Consider the following 15715-nt stretch of genomic DNA (forward strand, 5'->3'; position numbering starts at 1 on the left):
CGGCGGGCGAAAATTTTCGAGAAAAGAACGCACAAGGTCTCATCACGGAGCAGTCGGAACTTTTCTGCGACAAAACCGCCCCAGCTCCAATCTCGGAAGCGTCGACCTCAACCTGAAAAGGAAGAGCAACATCAGGCTGACGCAACACAGGGGCAGAAGAAAAGCGGCGCTTAAGCTCCCGAAAGGCCTCCACAGCAGCAGGGGACCAATCAGCAACATCAGCACCCTTTTTAGTCAAATCAGTCAAAGGTTTAGCAACATCCGAAAAACCAGTTATAAATCGATGATAAAAATTAGCAAAGCCCAAGAATTTCTGAAGGCTCTTAAGAGAAGTAGGTTGCGTCCAATCACAAATAGCCCGAACCTTGACAGGATCCATCTCAATGGAAGAAGGGGAAAAAATGTACCCCAAAAAAGAAATCTTTTGAACCCCAAAAATACACTTAGAACCCTTCACACACAAGGAATTAGCCCGCAAAACCTGAAAAACCCTCCTGACTTGTTGGACATGAGAGTCCCAGTCATCCGAAAAAATCAAAATATCATCCAGATACACAATCATAAATTTATCCAAATATTCACGGAAAATGTTATGCATAAAGGACTGAAAGACTGAAGGGGCATTTGAAAGACCAAAAGGCATTACTAAATACTCAAAATGGCCCTCGGGCGTATTAAATGCGGTTTTCCACTCATCCCCCTGCTTAATTCGCACCAAATTATACGCCCCACGAAGATCAATCTTAGAGAACCACTTAGCCCCCTTTATTCGAGCAAACAAATCAGTCAGCAGTGGCAAAGGATACTGATATTTGACTGTAATTTTATTCAAGAGTCGATAATCAATACACGGCCTCAAAGAGCCATCTTTTTTAGATACAAAGAAAAAACCGGCTCCTAAGGGAGATGAAGAAGGACAAATATGTCCCTTTTCCAGGGACTCCTTAATATACTCTCGCATAGCAACATGTTCAGGTACGGATAAATTAAACAAACGACCCTTTGGAAATTTACTGCCTGGAATCAGATCTATGGTACAATCGCAATCTCTGTGAGGAGGGAGTGAACCAAGCTTAGGCTCCTCAAAAACATCATGATAATCAGACAAAAATGCCGGAATCTCAGAGGGAATAGATGATGAAATGGAAACCAAAGGTACGTCCCCATGAGCCCCCTGACATCCCCAGCTTAACACAGACATTGCTTTCCAGTCAAGGACTGGGTTATGAGATTGTAACCATGGCAATCCAAGCACCAAAACATCATGTAGATTGTACAACACAAGGAAGCGAATCACCTCCTGATGGTCTGGAGTCATACGCATAGTCACTTGTGTCCAGTATTGTGGTTTATTACTAGCCAATGGCGTAGAATCAATACCCTTCAGAGGTATAGGGACTTCCAGAGGCTCTAGATTAAACCCACAGCGCCTGGCAAAGGACCAATCCATAAGACTCAAAGCGGCGCCAGAGTCGACATAGGCGTCCGCGGTAATTGACGATAATGAACAAATCAAGGTCACAGATAGAATAAACTTAGACTGTAAAGTGCCAATTGAAACAGACTTATCAACCTTCTTTGTGCGTCTAGAGCATGCTGATATAACATGAGTTGAATCACCACAATAGAAGCACAACCCATTTTTTCGCCTAAAATTCTGCCGTTCGCTTCTGGACAGAATTCTATCACATTGCATATTCTCTGGCGCCTTCTCAGAAGACACCGCCAAATGGTGCACAGGTTTACGCTCCCGCAAACGCCGATCAATCTGAATAGCCATTGTCATGGACTCATTCAGACCTGTAGGCGCAGGGAACCCCACCATAACATCCTTAATGGCATCAGAGAGACCCTCTCTGAAATTCGCCGCCAAAGCGCACTCATTCCACTGAGTAAGCACAGACCATTTACAAAATTTTTGGCAGTATATTTCAGCTTCATCTTGCCCTTGAGATAGGGCCATCAAGGCTTTTTCAGCCTGAATCTCTAAATTAGGTTCCTCATAAAGCAACCCCAAAGCCAGAAAAAACGCATCCACATTGAGCAACGCAGGATCCCCTGGTGCCAATGCAAATGCCCAATCTTGAGGGTCACCTCGGAGCAAGGAAATTACAATCTTAACCTGCTGTGCGGGATCTCCAGCGGAGCGAGGTCTCAGAGAAATAAATAATTTACAATTATATTTGAAATTCAGAAAACGAGATCTATCTCCGGAGAAAAACTCTGGTATAGGAATTCTAGGTTCAGATATAGGAGCATGTATAACAAAATCCTGTAAATTTTGAACTTTAGTGGCAAGATTATTCAAACCTGTAGCCAAACTCTGAGGATCCATTTTAAGCAGGTGAGATCAGAGCCATTCAAGGGTTAGAAGGAGAGGGAGACAAAGACTGCAATTAGAGCTGAAATGCAACTGATTCAACTATAGAGCAAGCACCAAGGAAACAAAAAAAAAATAAAAAAATTTGCAGACTTCTTTTTCTCTCCTTTCTTCTGCCAACAGTTTTAACACTTGGCCGGCCATACTGTCATGGTTCCCAATGGCAGGGGAACGTCAGGACACATAAATAATGAACGAGCTCTTGGGTGATGGAATCTCGAGCTGACCGTGAGCTAAACCTACCACACAACTAATAGTGGCCGGGGGGCGTGCCTACGTTTTATCCCTAGACGTCTCTCGCCAGCCGGAGAACTAACTTACCCTAGTAGAGGAAAAAACAGACCTGGCTTACCTCTAGGGAAATTCCCCCAAAAAGGAGACAGAAGCCCCCCACATATATTGACGGTGAGTTCAGAGGAAAGGACATACGCAGTATGAAGGTAGGTTCAGCAAAGCGAGGTCCGCTTACTAGATAGTAGAAAGATACAAAAGGGAACTGCACGGTCAGCTGAAAACCCTTTTAAAATACCATCCTGAAATTACTTTAAAACTCATGTGTCAACTCATGACACCGGAGTGGTAATTTCAGCGCACAAGAGCTTCCAGCTACAGAGAAAGACTTAACTGTAAACTGGAACAAAAATGCAAACAAACTTAGGACTAAGAGTCCAACTTAGCTGATCAGTAGTCTAGGAGCAGGAACATGCAACAGAAAGGCTCTGGTTACATTGATGGCCGGCAAGGCAATGACTGAAGAGCAGGATTAAATAGGAACTCCCCACTACTGATGAAAACAGGTGAACTGAGAAAGAAAACACACCCGAGTCACCAGTACCACTAGCCACCACCAGAAGGAGCCCAAAAGCAGATTCACAACAGGGATGGATACGGAGAAGGTTCGTGCTGTCCTTGATTAGGACCGTCCTGAGAACCTGAAGGCATTACAACGCTTTCTGGGTTTTGCTAATTTTTACTGGAAGTTTATTCAAAATTATTCGGTAATGGTGAAAGCCCTTACTGACGTGACGAAGAAGGGGTCTGATTTTTCTAAATGGTCAAATGTTGCTCAGCAGGCTTATTCCCCCTTAAAGAGTTGTTGTGCCTCTGAACCTATACTCAGTCAACCCGATGTTTCTCAACCTTTTATTGTAGAAGTGGATGTGGAGCGCCCGCCAGAGCCATGGGAATAATCGATATTGGGCTGGCGGTTCTTAAAGGGGATGTGTCATGGCAGCAGTGACTCGGTCCGGGGCCCTAGGCGTCCAATATAAGAGTCAATGAAACGGGAATAAAGTTTATGGGGAAAAGGGGAATTGTTCGTGACGCCATCTGTGATACTCGGCAAATAGGAAATGTTAGCTGATGCTGCTTAAAGAGACCACTGGGGCTGATGGTGATGCAGCAGAGTTGGTACAGTTCTCCACAGGTAGAGCTTGAGTCCCAGGATACTTAGGTTGTAAAAGATGGAGATGCTGATGATGGATGTAGTGCAGGGCGGATGGCGCAGTAAATAAGTGTGAGGACACAGCGGGGTGCAGTTTCCAATGCTTTAGTCACAGTTCTTAGTTGCCCCAGCTGGGGTGCTGTGTCCTCCGAGTAGGTGGTCCAGCCAACTCTCAAGCAAATTGGGTGCACCTTCCAGAACCTCCTTGCTATGTTCCTTTCCTCTCTGCGCTGGCACTTGCCTCTTCTGCCCTGCGCCTGCCACACAGTGTCCCAAGCCAGCAGCCACTGATCTTGTCGGGTGGCGATCTCTAAGTCCCCCTGGATCCTATACGTCCGCTTTTTCAGCGAATGTGTGCAGATGTGGCTGTGCTTCTTGCAAAAGCCACAGCCTCCGGTTATCTAGCTGAGTCCTTAGTTGCTCCACTAGAATGGGGCTGGTCCCCTGACTGCGACCTGGTCCCTCCACCTGATGATGGTCAGCGTGAATGTGAGCCCCACGGGTGGACTTCTCACTACCTGTGCTTCTAGGATCCCTTCCTTTTCTTTTTTCTGTAGTTTCACTTTCCTTCAGCTCCCTCTCTTTGGGAACTCCTTCCTGTCTGACTTGATTCTTCTGCTTCCTCTCTTCCCCCCCGGCAGACTCCCTGTCTCCACCCACACCCTCTACCCATATACCCCCCTCCAGCTTGGGATGAGGCCATCCTCCCTAAGTGTACACTCAGGTGCCCTGACTGAAGTGTCTAGTGTTGGATGCTGGCGTGGGGTTCTGTGCAGTGCCCCCTCCTTAGAGAGCAGAATACCACACCTCTGGCTGAGGTGCAGTATCTCTGTGCTGACTGGACCCTCAGGGGTGCCACAGATGCGTAGGAGGTGGGGGTTAAATTAGCGTTCGAGGAATGGCGAAATTGGTTGGAGGGGCAGTCATCCTTTAATTGTTATCACAGACCACAAGAACCTGTCATATCTTCAATTTGCTAACATCTCAACCCTAGACAAGCTAGGTGGTCCTTGTTCTTTACTATATTCAATTTTGTGGTCACTTTCCATCCAGGAGTTAAAAACACCAAGGCTGATGCTTTGTCCTGGAGCTTCCCTGGTGGTGGTGACCATAAAAACCCTGCCCGATTTTACAGAAAGGGGTAGTCCTTTCGGCCTTGTACCCTGACTTGGTGGGAGAGGTGTTGGATTCACAGGGGGATTCTCTTGCCTTCTACCCTTTGAGGATGTTCTTTGTACCATATAATTTGTGCTGTAAAGTTATTAGGGAACATCATAACTCAGTGCTTGCTGGTCATCCAGGGGATAAGGCAACCATGGACCTCCTTTTTCATCGTTTTTGGTGGCGGGGGTTGCACCGGGATGTGGTTGAACAGGTGTCTGCTTATAATGTGTGTGTGTGTGTTCTAAAGTATCACATACCCGTCTGTCTGGTACTTTTCTTCCACTGCTCATTCCTATTAGAGCATGGACACACCTGGCCATGGATTTTATGACTGACCTAACGGTAGCGGCAGGCATCATGGTGTTTCTGGTGGTCATAGATAGGTTCAGTAAAATTGTGCATTTCATTGCATTACCGACACATCCAAACGCCAAGACTCTTGCTCATTTTTTTATTAATGAGATCGTGAAGGTTTCCTCCAATGTGGTGTCAGATCGGGGGACTCAATTTGTTTCTAAGTTCTGGAAAGCTTTTTGTTCTCGACTGGGTATGCAGCTGTCCTTTTCCTCTGCTTTCCATCCTCAGTCAAATGGACAGACCGAGCACATTAATCAGAATTTAGAGACTTACCTCAAGTGTTTTGCCTCCGAAAACCAGGAGGATTTGGCATCTTACTTACTGTTGGCTGAGTTTGCTATAATCATTGCCAAGAATCTAGCTGCAGGTCACCATTCTTTGGTGCATAAAGTTTACATCCACAGTTTGGTACTTTTAGTGGGGGAGGGGCTTTGGGAGTCCCTGAGGAGGAATGTTTTGCTTCATTGCTCTCTTCTTTGTGACAGGGGGTTCAGAGTAATTTTAAGATCATGGGAGACAGGTACAAACATATGGCTAACAGGAAATGCTCGTCACATCCAGACCTAAATGTGGTTGTCTACCAGGAATATCAAGTTGAAGATTCCTTCCTGGAAGCTGGGACCTATGTTTATTGTGGCGCCCCTGGGGTACAGTCGTCACAGAGGTACTACACCTTAGCCAGAGGTGTGGTATCCCACTCTCAGGTAAGGAGGGAGAATCACCCAGGACTCTAACACTTACATCCAAGCTGGATAGGAATGGGTGTTGGGAGTGGGTGGGGTAGGTAGAGTAGGGGAGGAGCTAATTAGAAGGGAAAGTGAAGAGAAGGAGGGAGGAAGTGGAGCTGAACAGACGTGTGGGTCTGCAGCTCCTGACAGACAGAACAGAGGAAGTGTGAAATAGAGACAGAAAGAAGCTCCTAGAAGGACAGAAGGGGTTCTAGGGGCACGGGAAGTGCAGAAGCCACCCATGGGGTCCGCATCCAGATGTGGAGGGACCAAGTCGCAGTCAAGGGACCGGCCCCAACTTAGTGAGAAAATGCAAGTCTGGCTAGGAAACCAGAGGCTGTGGCTTCTGCAAGAGTCACAGCCACATCCATCCATACTTTGCCAAAAAGGCAGCCATAGAGAATCCAGGGGACTCAGGGGATGTCGCCAGACCAGGTTTGTGGTTGCTGGCTTAGGACACTGTGGGTAAGGTGCTGGGCAGGAGAAGTGGAAGCCAGAGTAGAGAGATGGCTAGAGAAAGGCATATGAAAGGAGTCCCGGAAAGGTGCATCCCAATCTACCTGGGAGTTTGCTGCACCACAGACCCAGAGGACACAGCACACCCGGCTGGGTGCCATAAAGAACTGTAAGTAAAAGTCTGGAAACTGCACCTTGCTGTGTCCTTTGCGTTATTACAATCGCACCTGGCCAGCATAGCCACCACAGTCATCTTATATCCTCTGCACTACATCTGCCCTGGGGTTAGCTCTACCTGTGGAGAGCTGCACCAACTCTGCTGCATCACCATCTGCCCCAGAGGATCTGAACTGCAGTGTCAGCCACCACCTCATTGCCGAACACCACGGGTGGTGTCACAAACATTTCCCCTTCTCCCCATAAACTTTATTCCCATTTTTCATTTTCCATTTACCACAAAAACATCACTTTATTATTGCACTCCTAGGGTCACGGACCGGGTCACTGCTGCCGTGACCTTCCCCTTTAAGAACTGTCATGTCAGACCTGGTACCGAATACCCCACGGCCCCATGGGGTGCTCCATTTATTGTCACCTATAAAATAACTCCCGTCATTTAACGCTACAGCTATTCGTCTTGAATTACCTCAGGCTCTTAAAATCCACAATATGCTCCACTGGTCTTTGCTCAAGAAATATGTTGAACCTCTGGAGTCCTCCCCCCTGCCCCAATCATTGTTAATGGCAATTTGGAGTTCCAGATTTCGAGGATTGTTGATTCTCGTCTTCAGAGTCGTTCCTTGCTGTATTTGGTGCACTGGAGGGTTTATGGGCCAGAAGAGAGGATGTGGGTTTCTGGATCAGAGGTGAATGCCCCTAGGCTGGTTTGTTCGTTCCATGCCTCTCACCCTGAGAAACCAGGTCCTGAGAGTCTGGAGGCCACTCATAGATGGGGGGTACTGTCTTGGATGTGTCAGGTGTGACAAACAATCATTCTGGATCTGGCTATAGAAGGTTACTGTGCCTGGCTTTGCAGGCACATTCTGGTTCTTGCATCTCTGCTTTGAAATTATATCCTTCTCCCTCTAGGACCTAGCGCTGATCTCCACTGTCTGTTGCTGATTACACACCCTTGCTGGAGGCTTAAATACCTTTAGTCACTTCAGCAAGGTGTCGGTGATAGCTTAATTTACCTCTGTCTGTTGGAAGTCCTAGAAGTCGACTAGTTTCTTCCTGGCGCCTCTTGGAGGATTGCTGGCATGAGTTCTCTGGTGTCATCTCAAGCTAAGTGTATTCCCTCATTTATGTTCCTGCTTTATCTTTAGTTGTAGTGGGGGATGACTACTGTCACCCTGTTCCCTCACTATCCAGGGCCTATCGCTATGGGCAGTCAGGGATTTGGTTCCTCCTCGGAGATAGGTGTGGAACCTATTTAGGGACTTAAGGGCAGACAGGGTGTTGTCAGATCTGCCTAGGGGTTTCCACTGCCCCCTTTCCTAGTGTTTTGGCTCCCCCACCCTCTTCACATTGTTGTGTACCTAGCTTCTCCCTCACCCAATGTGACTCTCATAGAGTTAGTGCAGACTTTAACCTCAAGAGGGTCAATTCCTTTAAGGGTCTCACAAAATGGTGACACAAACAATTTTTTTTCTATAAAGCTCTGAATTTTTTAACTCCTAAAATATAACAAAAACCTTAATAGTTTGATGTTGCTGTAATCACACTGACCTGGAGAATTGTGATGGCAAGTCATTAATATAGCACAATGAAATCTGTAAAAAGTAAAGTAAAAAGAAAAATAAAGACAAAGTTTAATAAAGCAAAAAATTAAATGAAACAAAAATAGATTATGTTTTCCAATCATGAACAACCCCTTTAATAACCGTATTATGGCTAAACTCCCGGACTCCCCTGGATTTACCGAACCTCTGATATAAATCACTAGTGATCATAAGAAACATTATAATACCTACTTAACCTAATACCAGGCTCAATCACTCTGGTGGGACTGGTCACAGAGGAGCCCCCTTACGGTCAGGAGGGTATCGATTTGCTTGCTCCTTCATCCGAGACTCCTCCTGATAAAATCAGGGGGAGTTTAGGGGGTAAACTACAGTATGTGAGTCAATTGTTCCCAGCGAGCAAATAAAACCAGTAGGGTGTCATCACTTGAGAGTTTTCAGCAGAAATAAACAAAACCTACAAAAAGTAAAAAAACAAAAACAAAAATGCCTTTAGCTGCTGCCAGAGAGGCTTAGGTTTAAGTTGGCGTCTTCTCAAGTAACAAAGAGTTAACCATTAAATACCCACAGCAGGGTAAATCACCTCCAAAGACAGATATCAACAATCACTACTAACACATTGTAGCGTGGCGCGCAGCGTGTACATTTATACCGTCAGCGTTGATCTGCTGCCTGAAAATCAACAATTCGTAATGGGAACCTTTATAGCGAAGAAAACATCAAAGCGATTCCAATTAACTGTAATTGTGTAATTGTCTAAAAAATGGCAAATGACAATAAGTTAATAAGTCCCTGCTGGAGTGTTAGGCTGCATTTTACAGTAATTTTTACAGATATTGTTAGGGAGATGCATAAATAGCAGTTCGAAACGTGGTATGCATATTGATTTTTGCAAAGATCAGCTCATAAATTGGGGGTTTTGGTCTTGATTGGAGCATTCCTGGATGGGATGGAGGGCTGGTCTAAAGTGGTGTGAGACTATATGATGATATTATTATCATCACACATCCATAAGCTGGTATCCGGCCTATGATTGTGGAGGGTAGCAGTGGGGGCCTTTGAAGCTCCCAAACCAAGGGGTACAAATATGGTGCTGGGTCAATATGGGCAATCCTGGCAGTGCACATATTGCATACTATTGAGATTCATCAATCTGGAGTGACACAGGAATGCACACAGCCATATTATGAATATACACCCATGGTCAGGCCTCTAGGCTATACTGAGCTCCGAAAACCCATTTAATGTTTCCATACTGAAAAAAAAAAATGCAAGCCATTTTATATTCGGTCAGGCTTATAAAACACCATATACTGTAGGATACTGTAGGTCCAAAAGAAAAGCTGTATTCCTTCCCCATAGCCAGAGGTGTATCTAGCCTTTCCAGCACCCGGGGCAAAGGATCAGTTTGGCGCCCCCCCCAAACCCTCCCCCATTTGAACCTTAACTCTATTGAAACTGTATGACCAAGCCAAGGTACATTCCTGAAACTCCATAATGTTAAAATAGATACCAATAAAAGTAAAATTAATTGAGACATCAGTAGGTTAAGTGTTTTTGAATATCCATATTGAATCAGGAGCCCCATATAATCCTGCATAAAGGTTAATAATGGCCCCATAAGATGCTCCATAGACACATTTGCCCCATATAGTGCTTCACAAACGTTATGGCCCCATAAGATGCTCCATACAGACACTTGCCCCGTTATAGTGCTGCACAAAGGTTATGGCCCCCATATAGTGCTGCACAAAGGTTATGGCCCCCATATAGTGCTGCACAAACATTATGGCCCCCATATAGGGCTGCACAAACATTATGGCCCCCATATAGTGCTGCACAAACATTATGGCCCCCATATAGTACTGCACAAACATATTGGCCCCCATATAGTACTGCACAAACATTATGGCCCCATATAGTGCTGCACAAAGGTTATGGCCCCCAAATAGTGCTGCACAAACATTATGGCCCCCTATTTGGATCTGCACAAACATTATGGCCCCCATATAGTGCTGCACAAACATTATGGCCCCATATAGTGCTGCACAAACATTATGGCCCCCATATAGTGCTGCACAAACATTATGGCCCCCATATAGTGCTGCACAAACATTATGGCCCCATATAGTGCTGCACAAAGGTTATGGCCCCCATATAGTGCTGCACAAACATTATGGCCCCCATATAGTACTGCATAAACATTATGGCCCCCATATAGTGCTGCACAAACATTATGGCCCCATATAGTGCTGCACAAACATTATGGCCCCCATATAGTGCTGCACAAACATTATGGCCCCCATTTAGTGCTGCACAAACATTATGGCCCCATATAGTGCTGCACAAAGGTTATGGCCCCCATATAGTGCTGCACAAACATTATGGCCCCATATAGTGCTGCACAAACATTATGGTCCCTGTTTTGATCCCAGTGGCTGGGGATCACAGGAAATACTAGCTAAGTAACTAAACATAGACACGAGCTCTAGGGAGATGGTAACTGGACTGACCGCAAAACCTGATCCTATCCAAACACACTAAAGGTAGCCGGTGAACGTGCCTAAAATCCTGGACGTCTCGACGCAGCCTGAGAAACTGACTACCCCTAAAGAGAAAGCAAGACCTCACTTGCCTCAAGAGAAATAACCCCAAAGATATAGGAAGCCCCCAACAAATAATAACGGTGAGGTAAGGAGAAAAGACACACGTAGGAATGAAAACAGATTCAGCAAATGAGGCCCGCTAATACTAGATAGCAGAAAACAGATAGTGAACTGTGAGGTCAGCAAAAAAACCCCTACCAAAATATCCACGCTGAGAATTCAAGAAGCCCCACGCCAACTAACGGTGTGGGGGGAGAAACTCAGCCCCCTAGAGCTACCAGCAAGCTGGGAAATCACATATTAGCAAGCTGGACAAGAAACAAATAGAACACTGATGATCAAAAAATGAACAAAACGGAAACTTAGCTTCTCTTGAAGAGACTGGGAGCAAGGTAGTCAGAAGGAATCAGAATAGCACTGAATACATTGACAGCAGGCATAGACTGAGAGTCCAAGTGAGCATAAATAGAAAACCAGCCCACAGATAACGAGACAGCTGATGCCAGTCACAAACCTGCAGAAAGACAGCACTCACACAGTACCACTTGTGACCACAAGAGGGAGCCCAGAAATAGAGTTCACAACAGGTCCCCATATAGTGCTGCACAAACATTATGGCCCCCATATAGTGCTGAACAAACATTATAGCCCCCATATAGTGCTGCACAAACATTATGGCCCCCATATAGTGCTGCACAAATGTTATGGCCCCATAAGATGCCCCATACAGATATTTGCCCCCATTTGCTGTTACTGCGATAAAAAAAAATAAATCACATACTCACCTCTCCGTTGCTCAGGCCCCCCCGGCACTTTCAATATTCACCTGACTTCGTTCCATTCACCACTCCATCTCCCGCCTCCTCTGCACTGACGTTTATAGGACACGCACTAACTACGTCATCGCGCCCTCTGACCTCAGCATCACTGTAGAAGACGGACCGGCGACTGGAACGAGGAGAGGTGAATATCGCGCAGTGCAGCGCTCCCCTCCCCGTTATACTCACCTGCTCCTGGCGCAGTGCAGTCCCTGCTTCCCCGGCGCTGCAGCTTCTCCCTGTACTGAGCGGTCACCGCTACCGCTCATTACAGTAATGAATATGCGGCTCCACCCTATGGGAGGTGGAGCTGCATATTCATTACTGTAATGAGCGGTACCATGTGACCGCTCAGTAAAGGAAGAAGCCGGGGTGCCAGGCAGCCAGGGACCTGCAGGGACCGCGCCAGGAGTAGGTGAGTATAATTAGACAGCCCCCGCTCCCTGGCCCTGCCAACCCCCTCCTTGGACCGCCGCATCATCAGGCGGCCCGCTGGCGCCCCCCTGTCAGCTGCGCCTGGGGCACATCCCCCGGCTGCCCCCCCTGGATACGCCACTGCCCATAGCAACCAATCACAGCACAGCTTTCACTTTACTGGAGCAGTGTAAGGCTAGGTTCACATTGCGTTAATGTGTGCACGCTAACGGACAGCGTTGCACGGCGAAAATGTCGCAATTAACGCCGTGCAACGGGTCCGTTAGCGCATCCATTGACAGCAATGTGAAGTTTTCCTGTAGCGCATCACAAGCGCGTGCCTTTTTCGGCTCGCGCTAGTGATGTGCCGTTCTTCTGTGGCGCGCCTCGGACGCTGCTTGCAGCGTCCTCGGCGCGCCCGAGGTCCGTTCCCCGCTCTCGCAGATCGGGGATCTGCGAGAGCGGGGACATTACCGCGACTCCTAAATGCAGCCCCTAAATAAACATTGCGTTAGCGCAATCCGCTAGCGCTAGCGCTAAACGGATTGCCCTAACGCAATGTGAACCTAGCCTAAGAAATTATATCTGAGCTCTGATTGGTTGCTATAGATAACAAAGACATTTTTTTCTCTTTTAGATAGATTTGATAAATGAGGCCTAGTGTTTTTTTGTCATTTTTTGTACATAAAGGTATTTACATCATTTTCGGCTAACACGGTACCACAATATAATACTTTTGGGTAAAAACACTTTCGCCAAATGTTAGCTGGAAGTTGATAGAGACATACTAAACACACTATAACCAGTATGTTAATGTATTTTTTTTTAACACATTTTGCATTTTTGGGGGGCTTCTTGGGTTTTTTAGGGTATGTGCACACACAACTTTTTTAGGTGATTTTTGGAGCATGTCTACGTAAATAAAAAACCCTGAAAAATCATCCAAAAAAACCTTGAAAGACTCTTCTTATTCATTTCTACTGTAAAACGACTTTGCTGTCCATATGGTCAGAAAAATCCAATGAGATTTTCTGGAGAAATCCACATCAGTAATCCATGAGGTTTTAAGACAAAGCTTTTAGTTTTGATGCAGTTTTTTATTTTTTGTAGTTGCATTGCTTTTGGACCAAATAGGTAACATCCCACTTTTTTTTAATATGATTTTTAAAACCTTTTAGGAAAAAAAATCTGTATTTGTAAGTGTTTTCCTTTAGAAGTCAATATGAGAATCCGGTCTAAAATCCACGTGACAAAAATTGTGTGGGCATATCTTACTGGAAAAAATGCCATAAATCATGCGCATGTAAAAATAACTACACATAAAACTTCAAAAGAAAACAAATCACAATTTTGCACCTGAAAAAGCATTAAAAAATAGTGCATGAAATCTGCACAAAAATGCATTAAAAAGCAGCAAAAACACAATAATAAGAACAGATTGCTATTGGGTAGTTTGATGAGGACACCTGCAGGAAAAATACAGTGAGAAATATGCAGCGTTTCCGCACTCAAGAACATGCCTGACTGAACCAAAAGAGGGGTCCTAGCTGAACAGGTGCAAACTGACAGTAAAATCTCATTCAGACTTCCATGAATTCTCTCAAAAGTGAAAACGCGGACCGTTGTTCATTGTTTTAGATCAGAGTATCATCAGTGTTTTGTCCTTGCTTCATTTTTTACCATCACTTAAACCCCCTTCACACATCTGTATAAAACAGGTACTGGAAAAAAAATAGTACCGATGTCCAGGGTCGAACTGGCCCATCGGAGAACCGGAGGATTCTCCGGTAGGCCCAGGTACTGACACTGGCTGGCATACAAGGCCAGAAACTGCCTAGGCCTCCCGCTGCTCCAGGGGCCCCCAGCCAGTGGTGTGTCTCTAATAGCGGCACACCATGCAGCTGCTATGAGGGCCCCCGGTGCCAGCGGAGCAGCAGCAGGTGATAGGAGGCAGGAGCCAGCTGCTGCGGCTAAAGCCTGTCCCCGCTGCTAAAGAGAAATGAATATTCACTCTTCCCCACGCCCTCATGGGCGTGGAGAGGGGTGAATATTCATTTCACTTTAATAGCAGGCAGTGTTAGCTGCAGCAGCCGGTTAACACTGCCCGCTATCAGGGATGCCACTCCCCCAGGGGCCTCCAGTCCACATGGCCACTGTGGAGCCGCAAGTCAGGGGGGGACCCCCCTAGTGCACGCTGCATTCAACTGTATCGGCATCATAGATGCCGATACAGTTGAAAGCAGTAATGGAGGAGAGAGCGTCAGATGACACTCCCTCTCCCATCATTCCCCTCTGCCTCTGACACAGCTGGTGAGTGATGATGCCACTTCATCGCGCACCCGCTGTGTGTCTGGCAGATGGCAATGCAGCTACTGATACCAGAGCAGAGCAGGAATCAGTTTGGGAGCGATGAGGAGAGGTACATATACATCAGTGAGTCCTGGTTGCATTATACCCTATGAGGGGGGGAACCATTATACCCTATGAGGGGGGGAGCATTATACCCTATGAGGAGGCAGCATTATATCCTATGAGGTGGGCAGCATTATACCCTATGAAGTGGGCAGCATTATACCCTATTAGGGGGGTTGCATTATACCCTATGAAGGAGGCAGCATTATACCCTATGAGGGAGGCTGAATTATATCCTATGAGGGGGCAGCATTATACATTATGAGGGGGGCAGCATTATACCCTATGAGAGGAGCTGCATTATATCCTATGAGGGGAGCTGCATTATACCCTATGAGGGGAGCTGCATTATACCCTATGATGGGGCAGCATTATACCCTCTGAGGAAGGCTGCATTATACCCTATGAGGGGGCAGCAATATACCCTATGAAGGGGCAGCATTATACCTTATGAGGGGGGCTGCATTATTCCCTATGAGGAAAGCTGCATTATACCCTATGAGGGGGGCAGCATTATACTTTATGAGGAGGGCTGCATTAAACCCTATGAGGGGGCTGCATTATACCCTATGAGGGGGGCTACATTATATTCTATGGGGGGCTACATTATATTCTATGGTGAGCTGCAATAAAGCTTATGAGGGCGCTGCATTATACTCTGAGGGGGCTAAATTATATTCTTTGGGGGGCTGCATTATACTATATGAAGGGGGCTACATTATACCATATGAGGGGGCTACATTATATTCTATGGGGGCAGCATTATATTCTATGGGGGGCTGCATTATACCTTATGAGGGGGTTGCATTATACTCTGAGGGGGTTACATTATATTCTTTGGGGGCTACATTATACTATATCAGGCTGGCTGCATTATACCCTATGAGTGTGTAAGGAGGTGGCAGATACCCTAGGTGCTCCCTCTCTCCTTTATGCTGGTCCTGTGCACTTTATGTGGTACCCGAATGGTGTACCTGGATGTTAACATGTTAATGTTTCACTGTTGTTCAATAATGTTATCAACCACTTAAATCTTAATGTTATACACTGTTAAATGTGCTGTGTCTGCCATGTATGATTGTTGTGCTGTGTTTGTTATGCACATGCTAGAGGCAGGGACAGAAGGGGTTAAAGAAGGGGATGGACTTGCAGCCTCAAGGGAACATGAAGCTCCTGCTTCCTGGTCAGAGCACG

This window comes from Ranitomeya variabilis, chromosome 1 (genome assembly GCF_051348905.1).
Source record: "Ranitomeya variabilis isolate aRanVar5 chromosome 1, aRanVar5.hap1, whole genome shotgun sequence".
In the NCBI taxonomy this organism is placed as follows: domain Eukaryota; kingdom Metazoa; phylum Chordata; class Amphibia; order Anura; family Dendrobatidae; genus Ranitomeya; species Ranitomeya variabilis.